This window comes from Lepidochelys kempii, chromosome 8 (genome assembly GCF_965140265.1).
Source record: "Lepidochelys kempii isolate rLepKem1 chromosome 8, rLepKem1.hap2, whole genome shotgun sequence".
Lineage (NCBI taxonomy): Eukaryota > Metazoa > Chordata > Testudines > Cheloniidae > Lepidochelys > Lepidochelys kempii.
Window position 1 is genome coordinate 45126570 of NC_133263.1, and position 19535 is coordinate 45146104.

Here is a 19535-nt window from a genome sequence, read left to right on the forward strand (position 1 = left end):
ATGGGTGCCTGAGTTTCCCACTGTACTTTCCCCCAGCCCGGGGAGAAGGGTTAAGTTTGCTTTGGGCCGTCACAGGAGACGCGAGGTCTCAGGGTCGCCAAGCAGTCTGGGGCGCAATGGATGGGCCATTAAGGAGCTGGCTGGAACCTGCTGAAAGTGACTCGGTATCAGCTTCCCAGAACATTCACACCCAGCAACCAGCCATGGGGAGGAAGGAGGTTTCCCTCCCTGCCACCTCTCAGCAGGGAAGCTGCGCATACACTACAAGAGTGGGCTTCTGGAGAGGCTGGCTGCTCCCACCTGGGACTGTCAGAGGGGGACAGAGCCTAAGACGGAGCTGCTCCTGCTTGGCTGTGGCTTGTTCTGGCTTGGCCAACTGGAGGATGCTTTAAGCGTCATTTCGCCAGGCTAAGCTCAGGACTCCCTCTGCTAGGTTCCAGCTGCCCGTGGAACCCGACTGCTTTGCGGATGCTGCTTGGCATGAGGGTTCCTGCAAATATGTGCTGCAGTGTGTTAGTCCCTGCAGAGCATGGCAGTCTCTCACCAGAAGCCTATGGCTGTGGGACTCGCCGGGCAGAGCTCCTGGAATGAAGCAGGGGGACTGAAACCCGAAGGCTCAATCTCAGAGATGCTGAGACCATGGGGCCTGCCCTCAAGGAACAGTGGGGTCACATGAGGGGTGGCATACTGATGGACTCCTCCAAGGGACTGTTTGACAGCTGGGGCATGCCCCAGGCACCAGGGATCCAGGACAGTAATACCCAGCCGATACAGTCTCCCATTTTGGGAAATGTTTTAGGCATCAACAGGCAGAACTTGAGTGATTTTGGTGAAAACTGGAAATGCCTTAAACTACTGCTCCCTGTTCTTTCTGCTGAGCTCTGCCTGAGAGCTGCTGGGCAGAGGCTCAGCTGGTGTGGGGGCAGGAGCAGTAGGAGAAGAGAGCAAAGGAGGTTTAATTCCTCCCTCCCTCCCAGTGCACTGTCTCCCCAAAGCTGCAGGGCTTTGGGCTCAGGCCCCGGGCTCCAGCCACAGGGTTTTGGGCTCAGGCCCCGGGCTCCAGCCACAGGGCTTTGGGCTTGGGCCCTGGAATCCGGCCATGGGGCTTTGGGCATGTAGCGGCAGGTGCTTTCCCTAGCCGCCGGCCCTCCTATTGCTCCTGGCCCCCACTGTCTTCCTACTCACCTCCCTATCCAGGGCTTAATTTGTCCCTGGGCTTGCCAGGGCTGAGTAAGTCTGCTGCTGTGAAAAGTGATACTTGTATGTTAATATCACTTTCCACAGCAGACTTACTAGCCAACAAGTCTAAAAAAAAAAAAAAAAAAAAAAAAGAAGAAGAAAAGGAGTACTTGTGGCACCTTAGTGACTAACCAATTTATTTGAGCATAAGCTTTCGTGAGCTACAGCTCACTTCATCGGATGCATACTGTGGAAAGTGTAGAAGATCTTTTTATACACACAATGCATGAAAAAATACCTCCCCCCACCCCACTCTCCTGCTGGTAATAGCTTGGGTAGTAGATAGAATATCCCAGGTCGGGGTTCCAGGGGTGTGTTGCTTTTCTACAAAAGAAAAAGGACACTAAACTTTCTAAACTACTACATGCCACAAGGGGCCACAGCAATGATTCCTTCAACCCACCCAGCAATATTGTTAACCTATCCAACTACACTCTTAGCCCAGCAGAAGCAGCTGTCCTATCTCAGGGCCTCTCCTTCTGCCCCTCCACCCCCACGAACATGATACAGTTCTATGGTGACCTAGAATCCTATTTTCGACGTCTCCGACTCAAGGAATATTTCCAACATACCTCTGAACAACATACTAATCCACAGAGACCTCCCTACCAACACTACAAAAAGAAGGATTCTAGGTGGACTCCTCCTGAAGGTCGAGACAGCAGACTGAACTTCTACATAGAGTGCTTCCATCGACGCGCACGGAAATTGTGGAAATTGAAATTGTGGAAAAGCAGCATCACTTGCCCCATAACCTCAGCCGTGCGGAACACAATGCCATCCACAGCCTCAGAAACAACTCTGACATCATAATCAAAAAGGCTGACAAAGGAGGTGCTGTTGTCATCATAAATAGGTCGGAATATAAACAAGAGGCTGCTCGGCAGCTCTCCAACACCACTTTCTACAAGCCATTACCCTCTGATCCCACTGAGAGTTACCAAAAGAAACTACAGCATTTGCTCAAGAAACTCCCTGAAAAAGCACAAGATCAAATCCACACAGACACACCCCTGGAACCCCGACCTGGGATATTCTATCTACTACCCAAGATCCATAAACCTGGAAATCCTGGGCGTCCTATCATCTCAGGCATTGGCACCCTGACAGCAGGATTGTCTGGCTATGTAGACTCCCTCCTCAGGCCCTACGCTACCAGCACTCCCAGCTACCTTCGAGACACCACTGACTTCCTGAGGAAACTACAATCCATTGGTGATCTTCCTGATAACACCATCCTGGCCACTATGGATGTAGAAGCCCTCTACACCAACATTCCGCACAAAGATGGACTACAAGCCGTCAAGAACACTATCCCCAATAATGTCATGGCTAACCTGGTGGCTGAACTTTGTGACTTTGTCCTTACCCATAACTATTTTACATTTGGGGACAATGTATACCTTCAAATCAGAAGGTCCTGATTTTGTCCTGCTTTTGAGCAGGGGGTTGGACTAGATGACCTCCTAAGGTCCCTTCCAACCCTGATATTCTATGATTCTATGATTCTAAATCAGCGGCACTGCTATGGTTACCCGCATGGCCGCACAGTATGCCAACATTTTTATGGCTGACTTAGAACAACGCTTCCTCAGCTCTCATCCCCTAACGCCCCTACTCTACTTGCGCTATATTGATGACATCTTCATCATCTGGACCCATGGAAAAGAAGCCCTTGAGGAATTTCACCATGATTTCAACAATTTCCATCCCACCATCAACCTCAGCCTGGACCAGTCCACACAAGAGATCCACTTCCTGGACACTACAGTGCTAATAAACGATGGTCACATAAACACCACCCTATACCGGAAACCTACTGACCGCTATTCCTACCTACATGCCTCCAGCTTTCACCCTGACCACACCACACGATCCATTGTCTACAGCCAAGCTCTGTGATACAATCGCATTTGCTCCAACCCCTCAGACAGAGACAAACACCTACAAGATCTCTATCAAGCATTCTTACAACTACAATACCCACCTGCAGAAGTGAAGAAACAGATTGATAGAGCCAGAAGAGTTCCCAGAAGTCACCTACTACAGGACAGGCCCAACAAAGAAAATAACAGACCGCCACTAGCTGTCACCTTCAGCCCCCAACTAAAACCCCTCCAATGCATTATTAAGGATCTACAACCTATCCTGAAGGATGACCCAACACTCTCACAAATCTTGGGAGACAGGCCAGTCCTTGCCTGAAGCCAATACTAACCAGCAACCACATACCACACAACAGAACCACTAACCCAGGAACCTATCCTTGCAACAAAGCCTGTTGCCAACTGTGCCCACATATCTATTCAGGGGACACCATCACAGGGCCTAATAACATCAGCCACACTATCAGAGGCTCGTTCACCTGCACATCCACCAATGTGATATATGCCATCATGTGCCAGCAATGCCCCTCTGCCATGTACATTGGTCAAACTGGACAGTCTCTACGTAAAAGAATAAATGGACACAAATCAGATGTCAAGAATTATACCATTCATAAACCAGTCGGAGAACACTTCAATCTCTCTGGTCACGCGATTACAGACATGAAAGTTATGATATTACAACAAAAAAACTTCAAATCCAGACTCCAGTGAGAGACTGCTGAATTGGAATTCATTTGCAAATTGGATACAATTAGTTTAGGCTTGAATAAAGACTGGGAGTGGCTAAGTCATTATGCAAGGTAACCTATTTCCCCTTGTTTTTTCCTACCCCCTCCCCTCCCCACCCCCCAGACGTTCTTGTTAAACCCTGGATTTGTGCTGGAAATGGCCCACCTTGATTATCATACACATTGTAAGGAGAGTGGTCACTTTAGATAAGCTATTACCAGCAGGAGAGTGGGGTGGGGGGAAGGTATTTTTTCATGCTTTGTGTGTATAAAAAGATCTTCTACACTTTCCACAGTATGCATCCAATGAAGTGAGCTGTAGCTCACGAAAGCTTATGCTCAAATAAATTGGTTAGTCTCTAAGGTGCCACAAGTACTCCTTTTCTTTTTGCGAATACAGACTAACACGCCTGTTACTCTGAAAAAAACAAGAACATGCAAAGCACCTTATTTGTGTTTCTACGTTGTGTAGGTCCCAGAAAGAATAGAGACAACTGTGCACTATTTGTATTATTGAGTCTGCAAAAGTTAATTAACTATTTTAGGAAAAACCATCGGAGCGGCCACCAGCAAGAGTTAGTGGCCACACTCTGAGGCCACCAAAAATGTGTTGTGAGAACCTCTGCCCTAGTTTACCTCCACAATGTGCAGAACCAGCCCTACCCCCGCCCCAGGGTAGTGCTGATGCTTCTGGCTCCTGCATCATGCCTGGTGAGCTACCAGGCACAGGCGCTCAGGGTTTCATCCCAAGGGTGGCACACCCAGCAGCACTGCTCCCCCAATGCCATGCTGGCTCCTGGGTAAGACCAGCCCCTGCTGAGTCGCCCCCCACAAAGAGAGAATCACCCCATCCCTGCACAGTGCTGAGACCTCCCTGGGCTCAGCTCCCACAGAACAATCTGGTAATGCCAGTGTCGCCTCCTGTCAAGGTCGTTCCCCATTCTGAACGCTAGGTACAGATGTGGGGACCTGCATGAAAACCTCCTAAGCTTACTTTTACCAGCTTAGGTTAAAACTTCCCCAAGGTACAAACTATTTTACATTTTGCCCTGGGACTTTCGCTGTATTATATTATTAGGAAAGAGTCCGTTTGGAAACGTCTTTCTCCCCCCAAAATCCTCCCAAACGTTACCCCCACTTTCCTGGGGAAGGTTTGATAAAAATCCTCACCAATTTGCATAGGTGAACACAGACCAAAACCCTTGGATCTTAAGAACAATGAAAAAACAATCGGGTTCTCAAAAGAAGAATTTTAATTGAAGAAAAAGTAAAAGAATCACCTCTGTAAAATCAGGATGGTAAATACCTTACAGGGTAATCAGATTCAAAACATAGAGAATCCCTCTAGGCAAAACCTTAAATTACAAAAAGACACAAAAACAGGAATATCCATTCCATTCAGCACAGCTTATTTTCTCAGCCATTTAAAGAAATCATAATCTAATGCATATCTAGCTAGATTAAGTTCTAAGACTCCATTCCTGTTCTGTCCCCGGCAAAAGCATCACGCAGACCGAGAGAGAGGCTTTGTTTCTCCCTCCCCCCAGCTTTTGAAAGTATCTTGTCTCCTCATTGGTCATTTTGGTCAGGTGCCAGTGAGGTTATCCTAGCTTCTTAACCCTTTACAGGTGAAAGGGTTTTTCCTCTGGCCAGGAGGGATTTTAAAGGTGTTTACCCTTCCCTTTATATTTATGACACCTCCCGTGCAGGGGGCCATTGGCCTCCAGCAGCCCCCACTTCCAGTGTACATTTGCCAGCTCCTCCGAGGAGTCCCGGGCTGGGGAAGTTCAGCTCCAGGGCATGGCGCCCTCCGTGCTCCAGGCTGTGCTGTCTGTACATGGAGATGCTGTCAAGGGCAGTGTGTGTGCCTAGGAACATTCATGGCATGTGACGCAGAATGAGGCCGGGGCGCACCCAGAATTTTCCTGGGGACAGGGCCCAGGTTGCACCTGCTACATTCCCAATTTCCTCCTCAGCAGGCTCCTGCTTGACATATGCATTGTGTCCAGAGGGGTCCCCACGTCCCCACCCTTCACATTGTCACGTGACACATGTATGTCCTCACCAAGCCACTGCCTCTCCTCCCAGTGTGGGCCCGGCTGCAGCAGGGCTGAGGGAGGCAGCATGAGGAGATGGTGGCCCAGGGAAGCAGGGAGCCAGGTCTGGGGACTCCCAGGGGCCGAAGCTCCAGGAGGAGCCGCTGCTCCCATTTCTGCTGTGCTGATCTCTGGCGGTTTCAATTCCTGCTTCTTCCTCATCTCCAAGGGCCAGCCCCAGGTGACAGAGACTGGCCAGGACCTCTTCCCCCTCCCCCAGAAACTCTTCCCTCTCCCCTCTGTCACGGGTGCACAGGCTCAGTGCTCCAGAACTGTTCTGAATGAGATTCAGGCAGGACCCTCTTGCAGCATGACACCCTCAGGGCTCACTCTGCCTAGCGCAGCCTCCTGGGTCTGACCATGGAGCGCTCAGTGCCCTGCTCCATTCCATGAGCTCCCCAGAGGGAGTCCCTCTGGATGGGACACCTGGAGAAGCATCACTCCTCCCAAAGGCCATGCACCCCACCCCTGCAGTCAGCAGTGACCCCAGCCAGCGGGTAATACAGACAGGTTATTAGTGGTCAGGAACACAGTGTAGAGCAGAGTTTGTTAGCACAGAAATTAGGATCATTCAGCAAAGTCCATCCTGGGGGCAGGGTGGGGAACTCTGAGCCCAGAGCTCTCCCCTGTCAAGTTCCCCAACTGCAGACAGACCTGCTTCCAGCAGCCGAGCCTTAGTCATGGCCAGTTCCCTCCTCTGTTCTCTGTCTCTTTCCCTGGCAAGCAGGTCCCCTGGCCTCCACCTCTCACTTTGTTCTCCAACGCCTCCAGCTGGCTCTCGCAGGAGATGGGCCCCAGCCATCAGTTGCCAGGATACAGTGTGTCAGCCATTGTCTGCGCCCAGGCAGCCAGCTGGCAGTCACACCAGGCCACTAGGCGTCTCTGCAACGATCAAACACCCTTGTCAGACCACCTAGCTACTTGACTAACACACAGGGGAAACTGAGGTGCACATACGATTCAGACAAAACATTAAGAATATTCCCACTTCGTCACACCCTCCCACCAGAGAGACCAGGACCAGCCGGGGATGTCTCCGCCCTTCCCTCCCACCAGAGAGACCAGGACCAGCCGGGATGTCTTTCCCTTTCCCTCCCACCAGAGAGACCAGAACCATCTGGGATGTCTCGCCCCTTCCCTCCCACCAGAGAGACCAGGACGAGCCGGGATGTCTCCCCCCATCCCTCCCACCAGAGAGACCAGGACCAGCCGGGACGTCTCCCCGCTTCCCTTCCAGAGAGACCAGGACTGGCTGGGATGTCTTCCCCCTTCCCTCCCACTAGAGAGACCAGAACCAACCGGGACGTCTTCCCCCATCCCCTCCCACCAGAGAGACCAGGACCAGCCGGGACGTCTCCCCCCATCCCCTCCCACCAGAGAGACCAGGACCGGCTGGGACGTCTTCCCCTTTCCCTCCCACCAGAGAGACCAGAACCATCCGGGATGTCTCGCCCCTTTCCTCCCACCAGAGAGACCAGGACCGGCTGGGACGTCTTCCCCTTTCCCTCCCACCAGAGAGACCAGAACCATCCGGGGTGTCTCCCCACTTCCCTTCCACCAGAGAGACCGGAAGTGTCTGCGACACCTACACCCTTCCCTCCCAGTAGAGAGACGGGGACCAGCCGGGATGTCTTCCCGCTTCCCTCCCACCAGAGAGACCAGGACCAGCCGGGACGTCTCCCTCCCCCGCTTCCCTCCCACCAGAGAGACCGGGACCAGCCGGGACGTCTCCCTCCCCCGTTTGCTTCCCTCCCACCAGAGAGACCGGGACCAGCCGGGACGTCTCCCTCCCCCATTTGCTTCCCTCCCACCAGAGAGACCGGGACCAGCCGGGACGTCTCCCTCCCCCGTTTGCTTCCCTCCCACCAGAGAGACCGGGACCAGCCGGGACGTCTCCCTCCCCCGTTTGCTTCCCTCCCACCAGAGAGACCGGGACCAGCCGGGACGTCTCCCTCCCCCGTTTGCTTCCCTCCCACCAGAGAGACTGGGACCAGCCGGGACGTCTCCCTCCCCCGCTTGCCTCCCACCAGAGAGACCGGGACCAGCCAGGACGTCTCCCTCCCCCGCTTCCCTCCCACCAGAGAGGCCAGAACCAGCCGGGATGTCTCGCCCCTTCCCATCCGCCAGAGAGACCAGAAGTGTCCACGACATCTCCCCCCTTCCCTCCCCCTAGAGAGACCAGAACCATCCGGGACATCTCTCCCCCCTTCCATTCCACCAGAGGGACCAGAACAGTCCAGGAACTTTCCCCTTCCCTTTCACCAGAGAGACCAGAACTTCCCCAGTGTACTAAGACTTATAGAAAATCAACATTAATGGGTGAGCAAGCTCCTCAGTCAACTCTTTTAAAACTCCTAGATGCAAGTTATCTGGCTCTGCTGCTTTAAAAGTAGCTGCAGTTAACATCCTCCTTAGTCATTGTTGGAATAGAAAGTATTTCTCACCATCATATAACATGAATATGTTATCTGGCATTTTCCCAAATGGAAAACAGAAATATTTATTGAACACTTTGGCCTTTTCTACATTATTGTTGTCACCTCTACCATTTCCACCTAGTAATGGACAAATACCATTGTTAGGTTTCCTTTTGTTCTGAATATTCTTAAAATCAGGTTTCATTGTCCTTAACTTGGCTGGACATAGATAATCTCCTTGTGTCCTTTTGCTTCCCTTAGCAGTTTTCTACAATTCCTAGCGTCTAATGTATATTTTGTCCCATGTTACATATTGTATTTTTTATAGCTGCATTTCACTTCTCCTCTAAGCCAAGTGGCTGGATTTTTTCACCTGTGTAACCTGCTTTCTGACTTGGGGGATTCTGGCTTTTGGGGCATCTAGTTCAATGTTTTTATACAACCCCAAAATAGGATTTAATCAGAAAATTGTGAATGCATTCTCCCAGCTCATCTGACCCATATCTGTTTTTAGCTTTGTGAAACTGGCCCTTTTAAAGCAGAAGTGTAGATATAATTGTGGAGGAACAATTCAGTAGGCCTAAACCTCCCAAGTAGGCCTAAAACTTTGGTCGGTCGGTCGGTCGGTCGGGGTGTGTGTGTGTGTGTGTGTGTGTGTGTGTGTAAAAGCATAAGAAGAGGCTGAGGAAAATTCCATTGTGGGGCAGTTACAACAGCACAGCTTAAGAAATGTAACCCTAACTACTAGAAATTAGGAAAAACCCATTAACCACAAAGAACAACCTGTCAATAACAGGAAAAGCTTGTTTTGCTATATCCCAAATAAGGTGTGACAGGGTCAGGCCAGATGGCTACAGGAGAGTGATAGAAGGCAGACATATTAGCCCCAGGTTAAGTAGGTCCCTTTGCCCTGGGTAAGGTAACAGAGAAGGTTTCAGAACGATCAGGAACTTTCTCGAAACAATTAAGGCAGACGGGCTGATTAGAACACCTGCAGCCAATCAGAAAGCTGCTAGAATCAATTAAGACAGGCAGGCTAATCAAAGCACCCGGGTTTTAAAAAGGAGCTCACTTCAGTTTGTGGTGTACGTGCAGGGAGCTGGGAGCAAGAGGCACAAGAAGCTGAGAGTGAGAAGGCATACTGCTGGAAGACTGAGAAGTACAAGCATTATCAGACATCAGGACTAAGGTCCTGAGGTGAGAATAAAGAAGGTGTTGGGAGGAGGCCATGGGGAAGTAGCCCAGGGAGTTGTAGTTGTCATGCAGCTGTTACAGGAGCCACTGTAGACAGCTGCAATCCACAGAGCCCTGGGCTGGAACCCAGAGTAGAGGGCGGGCCTGGGTTCCCCCCATCCCCCCTCATCTCCCTACTTGATACCGGAGGAGTTGACCTGGACTGTGGGTTCCACCAGAGGGGAAGATCTCTGGCCTGTTCCCCAACCTACTAGGTGGATCAGCAGAGACTGTGGGGATTGTTCTTCTTCCTCCTTTTCCCCATGCTGGCCAGTGATGAGGCTAACTGAGTGAACAGCAGATTTGAGCCACGAAAGTGGCCAAACTGAGGGCTAGCGTGAATCTCTGAGGCGAGCAAATCCACCAATAAGCGCAGGACCCACCAAGGCAGAGGAGGAACTTTGTCACAAAGGAAAGCTACTGTTAGATCTTGCACTATATGCCAAATAAAGGAAAATTCTGTTAAAGGAAGTGTGCTTAACAAATTGTAGTTTTCAGCTATATAAACTCCTGTATTTTCTGCTTATGCAGAGCAGCTATGGCTGACTCTCTCTGTATAAGTGTACTTGAATAAAGGATCCTCGGGTGATTCTGATTTCAAACACAACACGTGGTTAATTTTCCACCACATAATTATATTGGTTTGGACATTATTCTGTTTGCACATGACAAATGTAATCAAGTCATGATCACTGGCATCTAAGCAATGGTTAATAAACCCAAGATGCTGCTCCTTAATAAAATAATAAGACCCAGCTCTTATTTTTTTATCTAGTGCTTTTCATCACTAGACCTCAAAGTGTTTTACAAAAGGTCAGTAACATTATCCCTATTTTACCAATAAGGAAACTGAAGCAGAGAGCAAGGCAGTGACTTGCCCAAGGTCACCCAGCAGGCCAGTGGTGCAGTCAGGAATCTTCTTCTGGTTTCCACCCCGGGGCCCACTGTTATGATTCCCAAGCAATCAATCAGCCCAGGAATGTGCTCCCTTCCCCCGAGCCCACAACTCATGGCTGACCCTACATGCCTCGAATGGCGTGTGATGCAGAACATGTCTGGTGGGACAGGGCCCAGAGGATGTGGCCCAGCTGGTTTCTATCCGGGGTGTGTGTGTCTGATGCAGTACCAGCTGTGATGCCCCCCACTGTCAGTGCACAAAGGGGGTTTCTCTTTGTGCAGCTCCAGAGAGTGCCCACTGCTTTGCTCGCTCTCCAGGTGGGATTCCCAGCTGAGACTCTTGGGTTGGAGACACAATTCAGTCATCATCTGGGATTAAGAAGCCGTCTGGGCACAAGCTGTCCCCTGGGGGTGGGAAACGGAACCTCAGGAATAGGAACCGCCCACAGGTGTGTTACTGATAACCACTGCTCCCAGGGCACGAACCCCAGAGCTGAATGCACAACATCCATCTGCCGAGGGGAGGAGATGGGAGAGGGCAGCTAGGAAAGGGAACAGTGAAGGGAAGGTGACAGAGTGAGGGGGCTGCCAGGGTCTCTCTCTCTGGATTCCTAAGATCCTTTCTGGCTCAGTCACTAGTCACTGGGCTGGATTAAGACCTTTAGAGGCCCTAAGCACTGAAAAGATTATGGTGCCCCCCCATATGTAATTCAAAATAAAAACAATACTATAGTGTAAAATAAAATTTTATTTTTTGAAATGATACCAAAAAAACCTTACATGTATGCTGAAATTAAAATAGCTTCTTTCTAGATTTTCTGATTGCAAAATTCTGGATAAGTTCATTGAAGCTGACTCGACGAAGCATGTCCGCTTCCATACACAATAGGAAAAGTGAGTCAAGTCAAGTCTGTCCTGACACATTGTTGTTCTCTGAGGGTTTTTTATTCTTTTCTGCGGAGCAGTTAGTAATCAACGTTAGAAAAATATGTAGTGTGAGCTCTACATTTGGAAATACACATTGATCTTCATGACACAATACTGAAAGACGGAATACAATGTGACTGAATTTCATTCTTCCTGTTTCATTAAACTTTGCGTGCATATAACAGTGGAACTGCCGTACTTCTCCACAGAGATTCATGTTCAAGTCAACAGGGTATGAATCAACTAGCTTTTGGGAACCTTGTGAATACTGTTAATCAGATAAGCCCATGTTGTTTAGAAAAGAAAAATCTACTTGATACTTCTTTGTACACTTCACCTCTCCTCTTCATATGAGCTTCAAGTGTATCAATTATAGCGTAGTAAGTAGATACGCGAAATTTGTCTCTAGGATTCAATGCGGTTTCTGTTGCACTGCTATCATTTGCTTGTTTTTTCCTGATTCACTTGCGGGACTGGGCTTCTTTGTAGTTAGTATCAGGCAAGATATCTTTTGATATGTCTTCAAATCTTTGGAAATCATTCCTCAAAGTGTGTAAGTGGTCTGCTAATGATGGACAGAGGTCTGCACATGTTTTCAAATCCAGTTCTTTTTCTTGGAGAGCTTGACTTGTGTGGTACAAGTGTTGTAAAATTTCATTCCACATGGTCAACATGAATACAACCTCTAGTTCTTGCATCTTGTTTGCAATGTTTTCTGCCTCTTGTATAGTTTCTCCTTTTTGTGATTGGTCTTCAGCTATACTTTCTAATGCATCCACAATCTGAGTAGGACTCCAGAATTGCACTTGTTGCCATTGCATGTGCCTTCCAGCGAGTATTAGAAAGATTAACACAAGATCATTGCCCAAATATGTTTTAAGAACTGCCCATCCGTGTGTTGAGGCAGAGAAAAATGTTTGAAGTAACTGGACTGTTGAGAGGGGAAAAAAACAAAAAAACCCAAAAACAAACAAACACTTCCTGCTACCAGACAACAATCAACAGCACTGCGGCCAACAAGATTGAGAGAGTGTGCAGCACGTGGTATGAATATGGCATATTTGTTCTGTTCTAAAAGCTTCTTCTGCATTCCTTGATAATGCCCTGACATGTTGGCAGCATTGTCAGAAGATTGACCTCTGCACTTTGAGAAATCTATTTTGCAAACTTGGCACAGATAATGCAGTACCTGATTTGCCATTTCTTCACCAGTGTGGCTTTTCAAATGGAGGAATGTTATAAATCATTCAACTGGTTTTTCATCTGTCGGAGACACACATCTTAGTACAATACTCAGTTGATCAATATGTGAAAGATCAGGTGTAGAGTCGACAGATAAACTGGAGTACCCAGCAGTACTTATTTCATCCACAATAGCTGAACGAACTTTGTCATTCATTAGACCAATGAGTTAATCACATATTATCTTGCATAAGTATGATGGGTTACCTTTGCCAGCATTCCCATATTTTGAGATATGGCCTGCTAAAAATAATAATCTTTTTTGGGTGCCCCCTGCTTTGCTGGTGCCCTAAGCACGTGCTTAGTCTGCCGATTGGGTAATCCAGCCCTGGCTGGATGCAGGATTCTCCAGAGGAGGCTCTCTGGCCTGGATGATTGAGGCGGCCAGACTGGATGGGCGTAACGGTACTCAGGGGGTGAATCCCCCACAGGGGCAAAGGGGCTGCTCAGACCCATGGCAAACACTGCACATCTCCAGCCGAGACCTGCCTCTGCAGAGCTCATAAGAGGAAGCAGAGCTGGGGATGCTCACACCGCTTTCCCTGGGTCCCAACATTTAATTTCACTCGTCGATGGGTTCAGAGGTGCTTTATCCCATCCCTCACCTGTGTAGATGCCTCTCAGGATCTCTGGTTCATCAAGGCCCTGGCCAGCTGGGACAAAGGGCTCCTCTCCTCACTCCAGGCAGGAGATGATGTCAGGCTTGCGAATGGGAAAGTCAACAGGTAAGGTCCCAGCCTGCCAAATGTCTCAGTGAATGCTGTTCCATTATTTTAACCCCAGCCTCCCTTCCCGGGCTCACAAGGACATGGGATCCGCACAGCTGGGGCAATACTATGGAAGCCTTCTAGGAAGGCGAAGTGTCTGCGAGGGGAGTTGATGTGCCCCTGTGAAGACACCAGCGCCTCTGTTAAATGCCAATGGACCCTCTATCTCCAACGCAGAGGGCTAAATCCACTCCCTGCACTGCCACTACTGTCCGTCCCCTCTCTGGGGACGAGTTACAACCCGGGGGGGGGCACAAGCTAAAAGGGAGGAAAAGGGAGGACATGTGACCGCCCCATGTGTCTCCCCTACGGAGTGACACCCCCCTGCAGCTGAGCCCAGGAAGGGAGCAGTCCATCTCTGCCTCCCAGCCAGGCTCTCTCAGGCAGCTGCAGCTTTGTCTTGCTCCCTACCTGGCTGCCATGGAGAGCAGCCAATTTAGCCAGGGCGAGGGGGAGGCACAGGGAGAAAAGGTAGAGCCCCACTCCCTCCCGGCCAGGCTAATCTGGGAGGGCACTTGACCCCCCCCACCCATGCCACTCCCCACGCATCGCCTGCCCGCTCTGGGACTCCCCAACCTCATCAGTGACTCAGCAGCATTAGCTATGCCCAGAGCGCAGCAGCAATTGCTGAAGGCACTTCGCCCATTAGCCCCCGGAGCCTCCAGCGCTGGGTGATACCCGCTAAGTGCTCAGTCAAGGGGATACTTTGCTGGGGGGGGAAAGAGTACCAGTCACCGAGGGGCTACAGTCGCTTGCAGCCAAAGATAAACCTGGTAACTTCAGGGCAGTGCAACAGAGTGGTGCACATGTAACTTCATGCCCAGGGGTTCTTCAGGCAGGCCCCAGTCCTCCATCACAAATGGGTGTGCTACTTCCCCTTTAAGAGCCTGGGGGGCAGCTCCTAAGACCCCACCTTCAGCTGTCTGGCCATGAGGTTCTCGGCTCCAAGTCTCAGCGGCCTCCTCACAGGCTCTGCCCTGCGGGTGCTGCTGCAGATCCTGCCAGCAGCAGCTTGTATGCCCCTCTCTCCTTCAAGTCCTCACTCAGCCTCCTGACCTGCCTGCTGCCCCTGCCAGCGCTCCGCAGAGAGAGCTCCCTTCCACGAACAGACCCTGCAGGTCTAGAGAGGCGGCCAGGCTGGAGCTCCCCACTCACTCCTGCAGGCTGCAGCTTCCATTGGGGGCCTTCACAGAGCCCCGTTTATTATTTACCCGAGGGCAGTGCTGAGATCTGGAACCCCCTGGGCGAGGTGCTGGACGTGCACACAGGGCCTGGCCTGCCCTGAAGAGTGGCAGTGTGAAGAGACCGGGGTGGGAAGGACTTGCCTACGGCCATGGCAGTACTGGGAATAACACCCGGTTCATGAGCGGCCAGCGATGCAGCCAGAGCTGCAGGAAACAGAACTGCAGGCTCAGGGAGAGAGAGGCCAGAGTTCCCAGCTGAGGTTCTAGTATGTGGGGGGGGAAGCAGTGTTATCTCAGCTTGCATTGCTAAGCACCAGGTGCCCCAGTAAGCTAGGCTCCTCCTGTAGCCTGACCCTCTGTGTCCTGTCCTCTTAGCCTGCCGCAGAGTCCAGGTCACCTCAGTCCCAGTCCAGTGACCACTGCAGCCCTGAACATTTCCTGCAATCTTCTGTCCAACCAGGTTTTTCTCCTCTTAGGGTGAAATTCACCCTCAGCACAAGGGCCATGCGCCACTGGGGCTCTGTTCTGAGGGCTGAAGTGGTACATAGACTTTACAGGAGCGTTTGGCACAGGAGTGGGTTTCACCCAGAGAGGGAGGGCTGTGAGTACCTGTACCAGCCGGTAACAGTGAAGTCATTCCAGAGGCATTAAACAGGTTACTGACTCGGGACAATCAAACAAAAGTGCTAGCTTGTTGCCCAAGTGACCCACCCCACTGCACACGTAACACCCGCTGGAGTGTAAATCTTCAAGCCGTGGTTGTATTTAGCAGCTTGTGACCCAAGCTCCAGCTGCAATGCGTTCCCCTAAACCACACATCAGAGCGATTCTTACGCACAATACGTTCACAAATTGAGACCGCGGGCCAGCTCCAAGGCGCTGTGATCTGACAGACACTGAAGTCAGAGCAGCTAGGAGGAGCTGGCCTGCAGATGTCAGGGCCCAGATCCCTGAATATATTGAGGCTCCTGGCTCCCACTGATCTCAGTGTAAGTGCAAAGGGGCACACCCGCTCTCTGGTGGGGAGGAGACTAGCCCACTCTTCTGCCTGGCTCAGCACTAGCAAGCTGCTCCTGGAAGGTTTGCTCTGCCATGGGGGCTTGGAAAGGGAAAACCTGCCACAGGAAGGGGTGGTGAACAGGAAGAGGCTACCTCTCAGAGACTGCTGGTCTCAGAGACTGATCAGTCCAGAGGGAGATGTAGGCCTCACTGCCCCTGCATGGACCAGCTGTAAAGAGGATGCCTCAAGAGGAGAGGCTGGATGTAGGCCTTCATTACAGACAATAGAGCAGCTGACAAGTGCCAAGTGCCAGGCAACTCTTGCCTTGCTTTTCTGTCCCTTGTAAGTGTCCCTTGTAAGGGGGGGGGGGGGGAGAGAGAGAGGGGACCTTTCTTTACTTGGTGACCCCCTGGCGCGCTACAAATGGGGGAGGATGTGTCAAAGTTGATTCCCTACTCTGGCACTTTGAATGCAGAAGATGGGGGCCCCCAAGGACTCTAAAAATTAATACTGGCCACTCCAGGCTTGTATTAAACTCCAAAGGTTACAGCTTTTCTCTGACCATCACCCAAGTGCAAAACCCCCTTTTGAGAACCCAGGAAGGTGCACTTGGGAATTCCTTCCTGTAGGGTACCTTCAAGCCCTTTCCCCCCCTCCAGGAAAGAGCTGAGAAAGAAAACAAAGGAAATCAGCTGTTGACAGCAGCTAATTAAACATGTGCACAAACCTCTTAGGGTCTGTCATGGGGTGGCGAATCACCACTGTGGTGCCTCCTGCTGGTTGTCCAGGGAATTAGCTCTTTTCAGCCAGGAGCACCCTCTGCCGGTCAATGTCTTGCCTGCCGCTGGCCCCGTGCCCCTCCCGGACCCTGGTGCCCTTCTAGCTTAGGGTTCTGCCCCCTGGCAGTACCCCATCAGTCTGGGTCTCCCCTCCCCAGGGGAACCCCCAACCCCTATCCCTCCCTTGCCTCAGTGGCTACTGTCAGTCATCATCTAGCCCCCGCTCCCTGGGGCAGACTGCAGTCTGTACCACTTACCATTGGCAAGGGGGGTCAGACCAGCTGCCTCTGTCTAGATCTGGGCTGCTCCTCTACAGCCTTAGTACCCTTTCGTGAGCCTTTACCTCAGCCTGCAGCTCTGCTCGGCTGGAGCTCCCCAGCTCCCTTGGCCCTTCCCCAGTGCTGCGCTGCGCTGCGCTGCGCTGCGCTGCGCTGCTCTGCTCTGCCCTAGGTACCCGCCTCAGCTTCTAAGGCGGCCAGGTCCTCCTCTCTCCATGTAGCGAGGGAGAGAGTGTCTCTCTTTCTTTCTGGCCCACTGCCCTTTTATAAGGGCCAGCTGGGCCCTAATTACACAGGCTACAGCTGTGGCTGTTTTCCCAAACAGCCCAGCTTTTTCCCTCTCAGCCCTCTCCCAGGGCTGTGTTTTAAGCCCTTCAAGGCATGGCGGGGGGACCACCCCGTCACAAGGACACAAAAATCCAATCCTGTTCTTAAAAAAGGTAAACTTTATTAAAAACAAAAAGAAAAAAAATACATCTGCAATTTAGGCTTTTTGCTAGGTTTTAAAAAAAAACAATTACAAGGATTAAGCATCAAGATAGCTTCTTGAGGTCCAGCTTAAAGGCTACAAGCAAAACAAAAGCACCTCTGGTTAACACAGAAAAATCCACAAGCCATAGAGAAATAAAAGAGATAAACCTAATCGGGTCTTCCTAGACATTTCCTGATCTACTTACATATCTGGGGTTTCAAATGCGTAGGTTCTAGGTATGATCTGATGATTTTCACACTTTGCTCAAAGCTTTTTACAGCATAGTTCCAACCCTGTCTCTGCTCTGTCCCCTCTCTCCGGAGAGCAAAAACAGACAGACAAAGGAAGTTTTTTCCAATTTTAAAAAGTTCTAACCCTCCGGTTGGCTCTTTTGGTCAGGTGCCCACTCCCTCCCTTTTACCTTTGGACTTTCTAACCCTTTACAGGTAAAGAGAACATCTAGTAACAGGGATTTTATAGCTAACTGGTTGGCTGGGTGTCTATAAAAGGGAGCAAACCCGCCCACTCCCCGCCTTTCATTTATCACAAGATGTTATAAGCAGCTTGAAGCCGGGTGAGGTGCAGACTCAGGGGAGCTGCAAACCCCCACAGAAATACCTGGGTAGAGCTGAGCCCAGGTGACTTCAATAGTGCCAGCCCCACAGGTTTGAAAATCCAGAGTCGGGAGCCCCAAACTCACATCATAATTTTTGGTCTCACTCAAGGCACAGCCCAGCCAAACCACAGAATGCAAAGTGCTTTGGCCCACTGGAGACTGTATGCCCAGTCCTGAGAAAAGAACTCATCCCCCTGCAGTCGCTCCCTCCCTCTCAAGGTTTCCAATGTTTCAGGCATTGTCAAAGCTCTTGAATTGTCCTGGGAGCCAAACTGACCCCCCCCTGGGTAAGTTGCTCTCTCCCTTTAGCGCAAGTGGGAGAGGCCAGAGTTTTGGCAGCTGAAGAACCATCACGTCAGTGTTAGTGGTGCAGATTATCCATGCATTGTTATTGTAGCAATGGGTAGAGAGGCTCCATCCAGGAACTGGCCCCCCTTGGTGCTGGGTGCTGTACACACACATAATAAAAGGACGATCCATACACAGGTCAAGTGTATGTGGGTTATTGTGGAATGGTGGAAGCTTCCTGTCCCCTTTCACATGGTTCCCAGGGGGAAATGTTGCATGATCTATTGATTAGGTATTCATTCCCAGTTTGTGTTCTGTGGTTTGGCTGGGGTGTGCCTCGAGACAGAATTATTGGCGTTGTCGCTGTGATGAGAGCCCCCATGTGCACGGGCAACCCTCACACTTAGGAAAGGCCTTTTGATCTTGTAATATTTTTATTAGCACAACCAGCAAAATTACAAACACTCTATCCCAGCAGAGATAATACAGGCTGGTCAAGACGCCTGGCATCAGAACGCTCAGAAACTCACTCCATCCTTTGCAAAGAAACTGGAAGTGTCCATCCTTATCTTTCTCCTCCTCATCTTCATCGTTACCATCATCACCCGCGCGTGTCATCCTGGCGTCTCCCAAGGCACACAGACTGGGATACAGCCTTTGTAGTGTGTCACACGGATACCCACTGGGGTTCAGACATATTTTACCCCTTTTCCTTATTTGAACTTCCACACCCCCACAACCTCTGAGATGCCCCGTTTTTCATCGTTCCCCTTATGCCTGTTACATTTACATTACTCAATCACCAGAACAACTTGTGGCTAGCACATTCCTGATACCCTTTGTCTGTGAAATCCCCAAAATACTCTCAGTGGCTCGCAACGGTCCCAGACTACTGTAGCCCTTTCAGGAATCTGATTGGTCTTGCATACTCCCAAGTTACACCTCACTTAAAAACAACTTGCTTACCAAATCAAACCTAAAAATACAGAAGTGTCACGGCACGCTAGTACTGAAAAATTGCTTACTGTCTCATTTTTACCATATAATTATCAAATAAATCAATTGGAATATAAATATTGTACTTACATTTCAGTGTCTAGTATATAGAGCAGTAGAAACGAGTCATCGGTTGTATGAAATTTTAGTTGCTACTGACTCTGCCAGTGCTTTTTATGTCGCCTGTTGTAAAACTAGGCAAATATCTAGATGAGCTGATGTACCCCCAGGAAGACCCCAGCATACCCCCCTTTGAGAACCACTGCATAACTGGCTTTAATTGGCACATTGCAATATATATGTCTGAAAGGTTAGTAGAGTAACACACTTACTTCATGCAGCATTCTCTCTTAAGACATCCTGTGATACAGGGTCATTGTGACAACTTATGAGCTAGGGTCACTTCCAGGTTATACAGGTTACTTACTTGCTCATGTCAAGTCTTGTTTTAGGTCTGAGGCTTTGTTTGGCTAAGCTAAAGATCTTA